Genomic DNA, 13112 nt, shown 5'->3' with positions numbered 1-13112 from the left:
AAAGAATTTGTTACCCGAATATCTGTTAGTGTTATTATTTTAGTTATCAGTTTGTCACCTATAAGATACAAGAACAGCAAGAACAAGCAGTAACAAGATTATCTGTTACCCATTTGTTACTTCTAGCAAATTCAATTCTTTTAAATAAAATTCAGTTCTTTTTTATTATTTCGCTTTATTTAATAATAAAATCAAAATAATCAAATATTTACTTAAGCTAATAATTTGCCTATTATTATTACATTCGACAGAAAAATAATACAAATTAAGTTTGTTTCAGTATAAAAATTATAATGCTAAAAATTCATATTTATAAAAGTAAAATTAGAAACTTCAACTTAGAACTATGTAGTATGTACACCTTAGTACTAATATATACCACTTAAAACTAATATGTGCAACTTAAAACTAATTTGTACAACTTAAAACTAATATTTGTACAACTCAGAACTAATATTTACAACTTAAAACTAATATATATAAGTTATAATAAGAAAACTTACATTAATTTTGCCTTAAGTTTATGCTTTTTTTTGCTTAAAACGATTGTGACTTAAGTCCACAAATCTCCAGAGCTCCCCACAGATAGTGTTTTTTTTCCTTGTCAGGAAATATATCTAAAATGAAACGGTATAAGTTAAGGCATTCAAATATATATCAGTAAAAAAACGTACCAAAAACTAACCCTAAGACCTTTAGCATTGGTAGGGATCCCTTCTCCTTCCGCCCCTCTAAATTGTAGTGGTACATTAGATCGTCAGAAAGCATAGTACGCCGTCCACACTGCCTTTTGCGCCCTTTGACTTCAATATTAGCCGCATCTGTAAAAAAAATATAGTAAATTATATTACAATCGCATAATATTTAAAAACGAAATATTTACCATAGCATCCGTGCTTTCCTTTTGTGAAAGTTTGTCTTCCACGAAGCGCACGTGCTCTTCCGATGACATAGGCAGTTTCGAAGCGAGCTCCACGTAATGCTCGTCCTCCAAGTCACCGGTGATGCGGCTAATTGAATGATGCGTCCTTGCCGCTATGACGCGGCATTCGCGCAATAATTTGCTTTGCGCCTGCCCGAGGTGCTTTTCTGGCATCTAGAAAATTAAATTATAAAAATTAGCTTCTGTTTTAATTTGGTAATGTAATACTGCGTTACTTACTTTGTCTGTTAGGGACTTTTTAATGGCAGTGAATCGAGTCTCAATGGCATCCAGCTTCTGGATTATATCTGAAAAACATAAATGTATTTTTATAAAGCAAATACTAATACATTTATATAATAATACATTATACCTGCATTGCCGCCAGAAGATGGTGACGGTACCACAACTTGTTATGTTTCTACTCGAGGAGCGCAAACGAGGTTGGAAGATATTTTTTTAAAAACTTTATCTGTAAAAAAATATTATTAAAAAATGAAAAATATTTATGTTCAATGCAACCTCTATGGGGGCTCAACGTTTGTTAGCATTCCACTTCGGAATCCATTTCTTCCACGAGGTCATCGAAATTCATTATATGAAAAATCATAAAAAAGGTGATGATTAATGATATTTTAGTTTTAATTTAATTTTTAAAATCATGCTTCGGAGCAGAAATGCGTATATGTATATTCGAACTATGTTCACTTTTATTCATTATGAAACACTAATGTTGTTTTTATTTTAAACAAATTTAGATATTCTGCAAACGAACAGATATCTTAAACGAACAAGTGAACATTTTTAGTTATAGAGGAGGTTCTTCAGTTCAAGAGTATATATACTTATACTTGCGGGAATATTCGAGGTATTTGCGTTTAAAGCTGAAAATTACCACTATTCGAAGAACTTATTTTTCGATTTAAAATTAATTTTACACTTATATTTCGCATTTTTATGTCCACTAACGCTTCACTAATTCGTGTGAATTTTTTTTAATATTAACTTATTGTTCAATTATATTTATTTAACATCAACTAAAGGATTGTACTAGTGATCTGAAGAACCTCCTCTATCTGACCATACCCATTTTATTCCCGAAATCCTGGGACGGTATTCTAAATTCTACACAATTATAATTGTAAAAGCACAATTCGTTTCAATTTAGATTTTAAAATTTTAACATTTACATATATGTATACATATGTAGATATAACGGACAAATTACATATTCCACAAAAATTCACTATCTATAACAACTATTTGAATTAAATATGCACTATTTAATTTTAATAATTTAAAACTTACTCTCTTATTTGTTTGTTATACGCAATAGATTTGAATTTTCCAAATGGTCCAAATGATTTCTGTAATATTAAAATTTTTAATTATACACACAACATTCAATTCACAATGCTTACCTTTTTCTCCTTCTTAAGCTTTTTTCTTTTCTCTATAATATATAAAAGAAATTAATAATATACATATATTCCACATGTCTTCGTCTTTCCTATTCTATCAAGTTAACACTATAATATGTTTAGAATGTCGATAGTTTTTCTCTATCTTACTTACGAAATCTCCCATTCAATTGAAAGTTCCAGAAAATGTAACAGTGTTAGTGAACAGCTGAAAATGTTTCAATGTGTTTGTGCAATCTGTTACCTCCGTCTTGCAGGGACGTTTTCCTACAGATACCTGTCTTGCAAGGTTAAAACTATCGCTTTGTTTCTTTCTCCTTAGTATTACTAGCTAAGACACATTTTACTGTAAAAGCGTTTTTTAACCAAAAAAAGAAAACAGCAAGTTGAGAGAGTTGGTAGTTTCTGCAAGTAAAATTTCTCCTAGCAAAAAATAGTTACTGCCTAATGATGAAACAGCTGTTAAAAAACATGTGTAACCAAGTTAAATTTGACGAATTTTCTTTTTTTATTTTAATTGTTTTGAATGTGAAAAAACAACATTTTAAAATAATTTTCAAGTGTAGATATAAAGTGATTTTTGAAAACAACATTTTGATATTTTCTTGCTGGTTTTCCGTTTATTCACTTTTTCGTTATTTCACTCTTTGTGAGAGTAATTTTTTTTCTTTCTGATAGCTAGCAGCTACTTTTAATTTTATCGTAACCATATGCTGGAGTGATACGCTTTCGGCCGTTCTGACAAATCAACAGCTTTTTTTTACTAATGGACTTTTGCAAAAATTCACAGCGATGTCTCAGAAACTTAGAGACTAGTTCCAGACATTTAAATAGGTATATATGATATTTTTTAGCTCCCCTACCCATTAAAGTGGCATCTGTCTGCCACGTTCATTGTAAAATAGAAATTTTGGTCCGATTCCAAAACGTTTTCTAAGAAGATAAATAACTATTTTATTTCGTCCTTGTTCTCTTTCTGTACAAACTTTCTAAATAATTGGCTTTATGTTTTTGTGTTCTGTAGACAAATATTTTTACAAATTATTGTAATGTTATAATTAGTCAACATAATGTTGCCTTATACAAATGTACAGACATACTATATGAACAGAATCCTTGAAATAGCTTAGCATATTACTTAAACTTAAGTGTTAGCAACCTTATTTTTGCATATTCGTCCTCTGGAGAAGCTCCCCTAGACAAAATTCTGATTTCTTTGGCGCAGCGATCTGAAGGTACCGTTGGAAAAAGAAAGTCAAAAATTTCCAAAATTCGAACATTTCAACAAGCTATTTCACCACTTTAAACATACTTTTCGCAAATTTTTACTTCAAATTAAATAAATTAAAATATAAACATTTAAATACATCCACATTTTTCACTTTTTGCAAAATTTTTTCCTAAGAAATCTTTATTTTAAAAATTACTTTTTACACTCGAAGTGAGCATCATTAATGTGCTAACAATTATGAGGAAATGGAACTGAATTTCTCTATTTCGATATATGTATGTAATTCCTCTTTCTTTATTTAGCAATCTTAGTTCTAATAAAAACAAGGGTGTCTATAAATTATATTTCATATTAAAATGAGTATAAACAATCTTTCCATGCATATGGATTTTTTCTTACTAGGTAATATTATATTATATAATATTACGTAATAAAATAATAAAATACTTAGGTTACCCCGGGTATTAACTCGATCAGGAATAATTTTTTAAAGGAATACTACGAGAAAGTACTTCAGTAACCCCGGGTATTCGCTCGACCAGGTTTATTTTTTAGAGAGGTTTTTACTTATTTGTGTTTATTAAACATAAATCGCATATTACACATACATATGTATATGGAAAAAGTGTTCACAACTCAATACTATAACTTGAAAAATGTTGGAAAGTATTTTTTATTATAATTAATATAGAAAAAAGAATCACGCAAAAAAAAAAGAAAGAAAGTTAAGAATCCTACAAATTTGGTGTTTACGATGTGGCAACGCTCGTTTTTCTCATAATTGTAAACAATCTAATCTAGTTCGATCGGTATGAATTTGTTTGCCCATACACGACACACAAATCCATTTTGCGTTCGTTCTTCACAGAGTTAACATATGCGACAGGGAAGCGGAACATTTCTTCGAATTTATTTCTAATGTAGCACTTTTATCTATTTCTTTGAATTTCGTTAATAAGTTATTCCAACTTTCATTTTTCTCAATTTTATTTTTATATTTATCACTTTTCATTTGCCAAATTGCCAATTCATTTTTTATAAGATCAATAAATTCTGATACGAAATCTTTATTAAGGAGGGAGCCTGCTTTAGAAGCTTCAAACAATCGATTTTTTTTTTGCTTAAATTTCTTTAAAAATTATCTAAGAATATGTCCCAAAGTTATAGATAGGAATTCGAAATATTATCGAAGCTAGAAGGGAAGTGACCGAGCGTCTAGCAGATACATATATGTATGAGCGCTTGGGCAAATAGCGAAAACTTTGAAGCGTGATTTCTCGGTTTTTCATTTTTACGATTATTCTTAATTGGCGGGCAGGATAGAAAAAAACTAAACGTCGTAAGGAATTAGGGCAAAGTTTATTATCATTGGCATAAAATTAACTTCTATTTAAACTAAAAAAATAAAAAGAAAAGTCAAGTTTTAACATACTTTTAAACAGCATAAAGTAAAATTTTTTTGGTCAAAAGCCACTATTTATTCAATTTTTAAAAAAAATTAACATTTTACACTTTTTGGAATTTTCTTAATTTAACTACAAGATAAATTCATAAAAATATGAATCTCTTTGAATTTTTGTTTCCAATAGAAATTGCGACCTGCATCCTGCCCGCCGTCCGAAAAATGCACTTGCGAGATGCATCGGGCAATTGCTTTCCAAAGGCAGAAAATCAAAGATTTCGTATCGAAAAATTTGTGAAAGATGTTCAAATACATATATAACTATAAAACCTAGAAATTTGGCTTGAATCAATTATTTCTTTCCCTCCCAAAAAAATTCTCAAAAATCGATTTTTGAAGCCTCGAAAGCAGGCTCTCCCCTTAACACTTGCCATTGTCCGCGATCTTCACTGTTCGGCGACACGAGAGAAATGAGATTTTGTTCGCAGACAACGCCATACACGATACACATGTTCGCGCACCGATCGTAAAAAATCAAACATTTTCGCGAACATGGATCGGTACGCGAACAAGCCCATACACGATAAACCGCAAGCGCACACATACCGATCGAACGCACTTGTGTGCTCGTGTATGGGCACTTTAACCCATTCATACGCAAATTCTTTTTTTACCCCTCCGCCAAGGTAATCGAAATCGTGCCTTACATTTCAATATTTCTCTAAATCGTCTCGTTTTTTTAGTATTTTATTTTCTTTAATATCTATTTTTCAGCTAACATTTTAAAGTTAAAGTTTTTGGATGATCATTTCCAGACTAAAATATATACATACCTTAATCGATTGTTTCATACTAACTCAGAAAAATATATTAAATATTTACCATACTGGTGAATATAAATAGAGAAAATTTTTATAGTATTAACAGAGATCCCTGGTATTAACGCTCCGAACACATAGAGTCACACGACATGGCAGCAAGATAGTGAACAGTAAATGGCGTCGTGAATTCTTCTACATGAACATTTAAAAGAAAGCAGCGACATAACAATGGCCGGTATGTACACAAGACAATACAGCTGTCCATTTTGCATGTACACAATTTCGTTGTGGCCATACTAATACCTTTTGCTTCAATGAAATTTTAATATTTTTTTCAAAGTGAAATTTTTTATGCAAAGAATAAGTAAATAGGTAAATTTATTTGTTTTAAATTATCAATTGTTATTACAAATAATATTACAGAGCTATTTTATGCTTTTATTTGTAAAATAGCGTAAGGTTTGTTAGAGTTTTGAATAATTTTACTTTTTACATATTAGTGGCATCACTCCTCTGTACTGTCGTCGGTAAATTTAAGAATATTTTCAAGTTAGCGAGAGTGATAACTGTCGGCCTGCAGTCGTGTATTCGTGCAGCTGTCTAAATGACTGTGTCTATAAGAACGTGTGTATTTTAATAAACATGATTGTCGCCGTGGCGATACAGACCGTGGTTATGATAACACGCTATATTATTATTATTATGGAATGTATCGGCGATACGCAGTCTATATGTAGCATATATATATATGTTTATTTTTACGCGGCTTGCAAAAATCTGTACCGAAAACACAAACGAACGATCGCCAATTGCCACTGCTTCCCTTGCCGCACTAACAGCTTTACCAACAAACTTGCGTAAATATATATGTGTATGTATAAGCGTGCATACACATCAACGCAGATTTTTTCCAGCCACGGAAAAATATTTTAGGATTGACAAATATTATAAATCGACAACAGCTATGTTGCCTCATTTCTCACTTCTTTCTGTGAAGAAACATCAGAAAGTTGTTCAATTTATAACCGTCGCGAAAAGACGCTTGTAGGCAAAGGCATGCTCGGGGAGATGGAATGGTGTTTGCTTTTATGAATGACGCGAGTTTGCCTGTTGAAAGTGCGCTTGCGTTCATGAATGAAAATGTTGCTGTTGTGTGTTTTTCTACAAATTTGGGCATCGACTGTTTGGCTGCCATATTGACTTGTGTCGCAGCTGATGCTATTTGAGACAATTGTTGTTTTTCTAGAACAATGTTTGTAATTTTTGCGGGTGACATATCTACATGTGTACGCATATCTGTATGTAAGTTTGCGTATGCATTATTTGTGTGCCAATGTCCTGCGAGCATATTTATGTACATATGTACATATGAGCAGAGCGCACTTGTTATTAATGATTACGGATAATATGATTTGAGTTCGCGAAAGTGAATATGGTCATGATACATGTGGATAAAAGTTTTGAATGATAAAATATACGATTTATGTACATTTATCACTATTATATATTATGATAGTTTGTTATTTACATACATACATACATATATAATGAAGTATACACATACGCATGAATATATCAAATATCAGATATAATTAAAAAAATAAGCCTTATTTTCACATTAACTACGAATATTGCTTTGAAAAAGTTAATTAATTCAAATGTACTCAATTGCACCTGTATTCATAAATATGCACAAAAAGAATTCATATGAATACACATACATATTTGCATATAAACGTATAAAAATATAAGCAAAAGAGCTAACATACGTCTGTAACAGCAATATATAGTTTTGAGCATAATTCTCATTCAATGCTCAGCTCTGTTCAAGCGCAACTGTTAAGGTTTCTCCTGCCGAGCCGGCAGTGGTGAAACTCCCTCATCTCTACCGAGTTAGCCAAAAATATTTTTACGTTCTCCGTGCCGTGAACCTTCTCTATGATAAACGTTCTCTGCTACATATAGACTACGTATAGACTGCGTATCGCCCATATATTCCATAATAATAATAATAATATAGCGTGGTGATCGTAACCACGGCCTGTATCGCCACGGCGACAATCATATCGATATGGGTATATGCCATTAATATATTTTCTCCAAGAAGAATTTCAGTTGGAAATAAACAACAATCCGAGAGAATGTACTACAAGATATGGAACAACAATAGATGCTGTATTTATTAGATATTTTGATAATGTGATGTCTAATACTTTTGTAACATACTTCAGTTATCATCGACCAATTGTCACAGTAATACCGTCAGAGGCAACATCGAATGTAACTATTACGGAAGTCACTGATGAAAATAATTGAGTTTACGTAATTTTAAACAAATATTTGGATAAAATTTTGTATATAAAGAAAACAAATATTTATTGAATAGACTATCTGTCATCATTTTCTTAAAAAAATTCATAATATTGTATTCTTTCATTGTGTATCATATTTAGTTCCTGCCATAATCTGTACTTTTTAACCTATTACTTGCATATAATAGTTTCGATGTTTCACATCTGCCAGATGTCAAGTGAGCTGTCACTCTTTTTATGAATTGTTTTGTTTTCCTGTTTATTTATTATTTTAAATTGTTAGATTAATTATAAAAATATAATTACTTATCTACGTACTTATTAGTACTAGCATACAAATTGTAATATTTTTTGTGAATTGTTTTGCTTTCTCATGTTTATTAATATAATAGTGTGCAAATTGCGAAATACCCAAAAATTATTTATTAAATACCCAATCTAATATTTTCCAGCAGTGGCATCATTGGCAAATGTTATAAAAAAATGTGAGTTTTGACAGTTCTCTCTCGAATCAAAGAGTTTCATATCATCTTATCCATTCTCAAATAGTAGAGTGGTAATAGTAGTCTAGAATACCCGTGACAGACATGTAGTAACAATACCATAGTAAAGGATATTCTGGTATTCTGTTTACTACGTTGATGACACACATGACGATATAGTAAACTCAAATACTAGCTATGCCTATGCAGGCATTAAATATTTAAAAAAAAATTTAAGGGCTATACCAGTGTGACACTTTCAAAAAAAAATATTTTTTCCTTTTTCGATAGCTTATATGTTCAAAAATATCCTGTGAAATCGGCGAGGTCGTATTTTAATAGTTTTTGAATGGCAGCGTTCTAAACAGCGACCGCTCAGAGGTGCAAACATATATAAGTGAAACTTTAAACGCGTTTTTCTCGAAACGATGTTTTTCAAAATTGCTGACATAATAACTCAACGATAAATTCACCGATCGACTTCAAATTAAAACTGGATATGGTTGAATACATTTGCTATACAATAGACTACGATCTTTTTGATTGGTTGAAAATTGTCAATTTGGCATTAAAAAACGACCATTTTTTTCGTAAAAAAAGATTTTTTTTCAAAATGGCGCCATTTTCTTAATTTTGATATTTTTCAAAGATCGTAGTCCATTGTATAGAAAATATATTTAAGTTTAATAAACATTTTGAATTTTTTTGTTTCAGCTACTCAATCGACCGGAATCATGACAGCAGTTGAGGCACTTTTTTTTGGCACTTCCGCAGATAGCACATTACTCCGTTATTTTTCAATATTTTTGTAAAATTTTTTTTTATATAGCTAAAAATATACTTTATTACGTCCATAGAACGTCGAAACATTCAATCTAGTACTTTCTTTTAAAAAAATTCACGAAAATCGCTTAATTTTTCATGCGTCACACTGGTATAGCCCCTTAAACAATTAATATGTAGTTGTGTGTTGTGAAGAAAATAAGTACAATTATTTCAAATACTGTAAAATTAATCTATTTTCATCGGAAAAAAGCGATTTGGTTAAAGTCTACTAACAACGGAATCGAGTTACTTCTGCATAAAACTAGAATGGGAGACAGGTTACAGTGGAAGTCAAGTAATTGCAAAGCTCATTGGCTCGCTAACACTCTCTCAGAAATCTTTGAAATGAGTAAGAAGTCAATCCACTGTGTCTTTAGTTTATTTTACATTTTAAGCTCTTCACTCAACAGATGTTAAGCAAAAAAAAAAAACAAAAAGAAGACAAAAGTGACCTTTTAGCTCTCAGCGCTTGTTGATAACGATGGATGTGAAAGCATGCAGCATGATATAGTGAATTTCACGTTTGTGTATAAGTTGTGACAAATTGAATTCGAAGAAAAAAACGCGTTGTGAAAAGATATGTGTTATTTTGCTTGAGCATATTCGTGCAAAGTTAGCATATTACTTAAACTTAAGTGTTAGCAACCTTATTTTTGCATATTCCTCCTCTGGAGAAGCTCCCCTAGGCAAAATTCTGATTTCTTTGGCGCCGCGATCTGAAGGTACCGTTGGAAAAAGAAAGTCAAAAATTTCCAAAATTCGAACATTTCAACAAGCTATTTCACCACTTTAAACATACTTTTCGCAAATTTTTACTTCAAATTAAATAAATTAAAATATAAACATTTAAATACATCCACATTTTTCACTTTTTGCAAAATTTTTTCCTAAGAAATCTTTATTTTAAAAATTACTTTTTGCGCTCGAAGTGAGCATCATTAATGTGCTAACAATTATGAGGAAATGGAACTGAATTTCTCTATTTCGATATATGTATGTAATTCCTCTTTCTTTATTTAGCAATCTTAGTTCTAATAAAAACAAGGGTGTCTATAAATTATATTTCATATTAAAATGAGTATAAACAATCTTTCCATGCATATGGATTTTTTCTTATTTAAATTTAATAAACAACTAGGTAATATTATATAATATTACGTAATAAAATAATAAAATACTTAGGTTACCCCGGGTATTAACTCGATCAGGATTAATTTTTTAAAGGAATACTACGAGAAAGTACTTCAGTAACCCCGGGTATTGGCTCGACCAGGGTTATTTTTTTAGAGTACTACGCAAAATTACTTAGGTCACCCCGGGTATTCGCTCGACCAGGTTTATTTTTTAGAGAGGTTTTTACTTATTTGTGTTTATTAAACATAAATCGCATATTACACATACATATGTATATGGAAAAAGTGTTCACAACTCAATACTATAACTTGAAAAATGTTGGAAAGTATTTTTTATTATAATTAATATAGAAAAAAGAATCACGCAAAAAAAAAAGAAAGAAAGTTAAGAATCCTACAAATTTGGTGTTTACGATGTGGCAACGCTCGTTTTTCTCATAATTGTAAACAATCTAATCTAGTTCGATCGGTATGAATTCGTTTGCCCATACACGACACACAAATCCATTTTGCGCTCGTTCTTCACAGAGTTAACATATGCGACAGGGAAGCGGAACATTTCTTCGAATTTATTTCTAATGTAGCACTTTTATCTATTTCTTTGTATTTCGTTAATAAGTTATTCCAACTTTCATTTTTCTCAATTTTATTTTTATATTTATCACTTTTCATTTGCCAAATTGCCAATTCATTTTTTATAAGATCAATAAATTCTGATACGAAATCTTTATTAAGGAGGGAGCCTGCTTTAGAAGCTTCAAACAATCGATTTTTTTTTTTTGCTTAAATTTCTTTAAAAATTATCTAAGAATATGTCCCAAAGTTATAGATAGGAATTCGAAATATTATCGAAGCTAGAAGGGAAGTGACCGAGCGTCTAGCAGATACATATATGTATGAGCGCTTGGGCAAATAGCGAAAACTTTGAAGCGTGATTTCTCGGTTTTTCATTTTTACGATTATTCTTAATTGGCGGGCAGGATAGAAAAAAACTAAACGTCGTATGGAATTAGGGCAAAGTTTATTATCATTGGCATAAAATTAACTTCTATTTAAACTAAAAAAATAAAAAGAAAAGTCAAGTTTTAACATACTTTTAAACAGCATAAAGTAAAATTTTTTTGGTCAAAAGCCACTATTTATTCAATTTTTAAAAAAAATTAACATTTTACACTTTTTTGGAATTTTCTTAATTTAACTACAAGATAAATTCATAAAAATATGAATCTCTTTGAATTTTTTGTTTCCAATAGAAATTGCGACCTGCATCCTGCCCGCCGTCCGAAAAATGCACTTGCGAGATGCATCGGGCAATTGCTTTCCAAAGGCAGAAAATCAAAGATTTCGTATCGAAAAAATTTGTGAAAGATGTTCAAATACATATATAACTATAAAACCTAGAAATTTGGCTTGAATCAATTATTTCTTTCCCTCCCAAAAAAAATTCTCAAAAAAATCGATTTTTTGAAGCCTCGAAAGCAGGCTCTCCCCTTAACACTTGCCATTGTCCGCGATCTTCACTGTTCGGCGACACGAGAGAAATGAGATTTTGTTCGCAGACAACGCCATACACGATACACATGTTCGCGCACCGATCGTAAAAAATCAAACATTTTCGCGAACATGGATCGGTACGCGAACAAGCCCATACACGATAAACCGCAAGCGCACACATACCGATCGAACGCACTTGTGTGCTCGTGTATGGGCACTTTAACCCATTCATACGCAAATTCTTTTTTTACCCCTCCGCCAAGGTAATCGAAATCGTGCCTTACATTTCAATATTTCTCTAAATCGTCTCGTTTTTTTAGTATTTTATTTTCTTTAATATCTATTTTTCAGCTAACATTTTAAAGTTAAAGTTTTTGGATGATCATTTCCAGACTAAAATATATACATACCTTAATCGATTGTTTCATACCAACTCAGAAAAATATATTAAATATTTACCATACTGGTGAATATAAATAGAGAAAATTTTTATAGTATTAACAGAGATCCCTGGTATTAACGCTCCGAACACATAGAGTCACACGACATGGCAGCAAGATAGTGAACAGTAAATGGCGTCGTGAATTCTTCTACATGAACATTTAAAAGAAAGCAGCGACATAACAATGGCCGGTATGTACACAAGACAATACAGCTGTCCATTTTGCATGTACACAATTTCGTTGTGGCCATACTAATACCTTTTGCTTCAATGAAATTTTAATATTTTTTTCAAAGTGAAATTTTTTATGCAAAGAATAAGTAAATAGGTAAATTTATTTGTTTTAAATTATCAATTGTTATTACAAATGATATTACAGAGCTATTTTATGCTTTTATTTGTAAAATAGCGTAAGGTTTGTTAGAGTTTTGAATAATTTTACTTTTTACATATTAGTGGCATCACTCCTCTGTACTGTCGTCGGTAAATTTAAGAATATTTTCAAGTTAGCGAGAGTGATAACTGACGGCCTGCAGTCGTGTATTCGTGCAGCTGTCTAAATGACTGTGTCTATAAGAACGTGTGTATTTTAATAAACATGATTGTCGCCGTGGCGATACAGACCGT

The 13112-nt window shown here is 31.1% G+C and overlaps 1 pseudogene; it reads right to left on the bottom strand.

The window, feature by feature from the left end:
- Positions 1-469: 469 nt before the first annotated feature.
- On the bottom strand, positions 470-1534 carry LOC120781696 (annotated as a pseudogene).
- Positions 1535-13112: the final 11578 nt, after the last annotated feature.

This window comes from Bactrocera tryoni, unplaced genomic scaffold (genome assembly GCF_016617805.1).
Source record: "Bactrocera tryoni isolate S06 unplaced genomic scaffold, CSIRO_BtryS06_freeze2 scaffold_7, whole genome shotgun sequence".
Taxonomy (NCBI): domain Eukaryota; kingdom Metazoa; phylum Arthropoda; class Insecta; order Diptera; family Tephritidae; genus Bactrocera; species Bactrocera tryoni.
The sequence above is the reverse complement of the archived record's forward strand: the minus strand, read 5'-3'. Positions and strand labels throughout refer to the sequence as shown.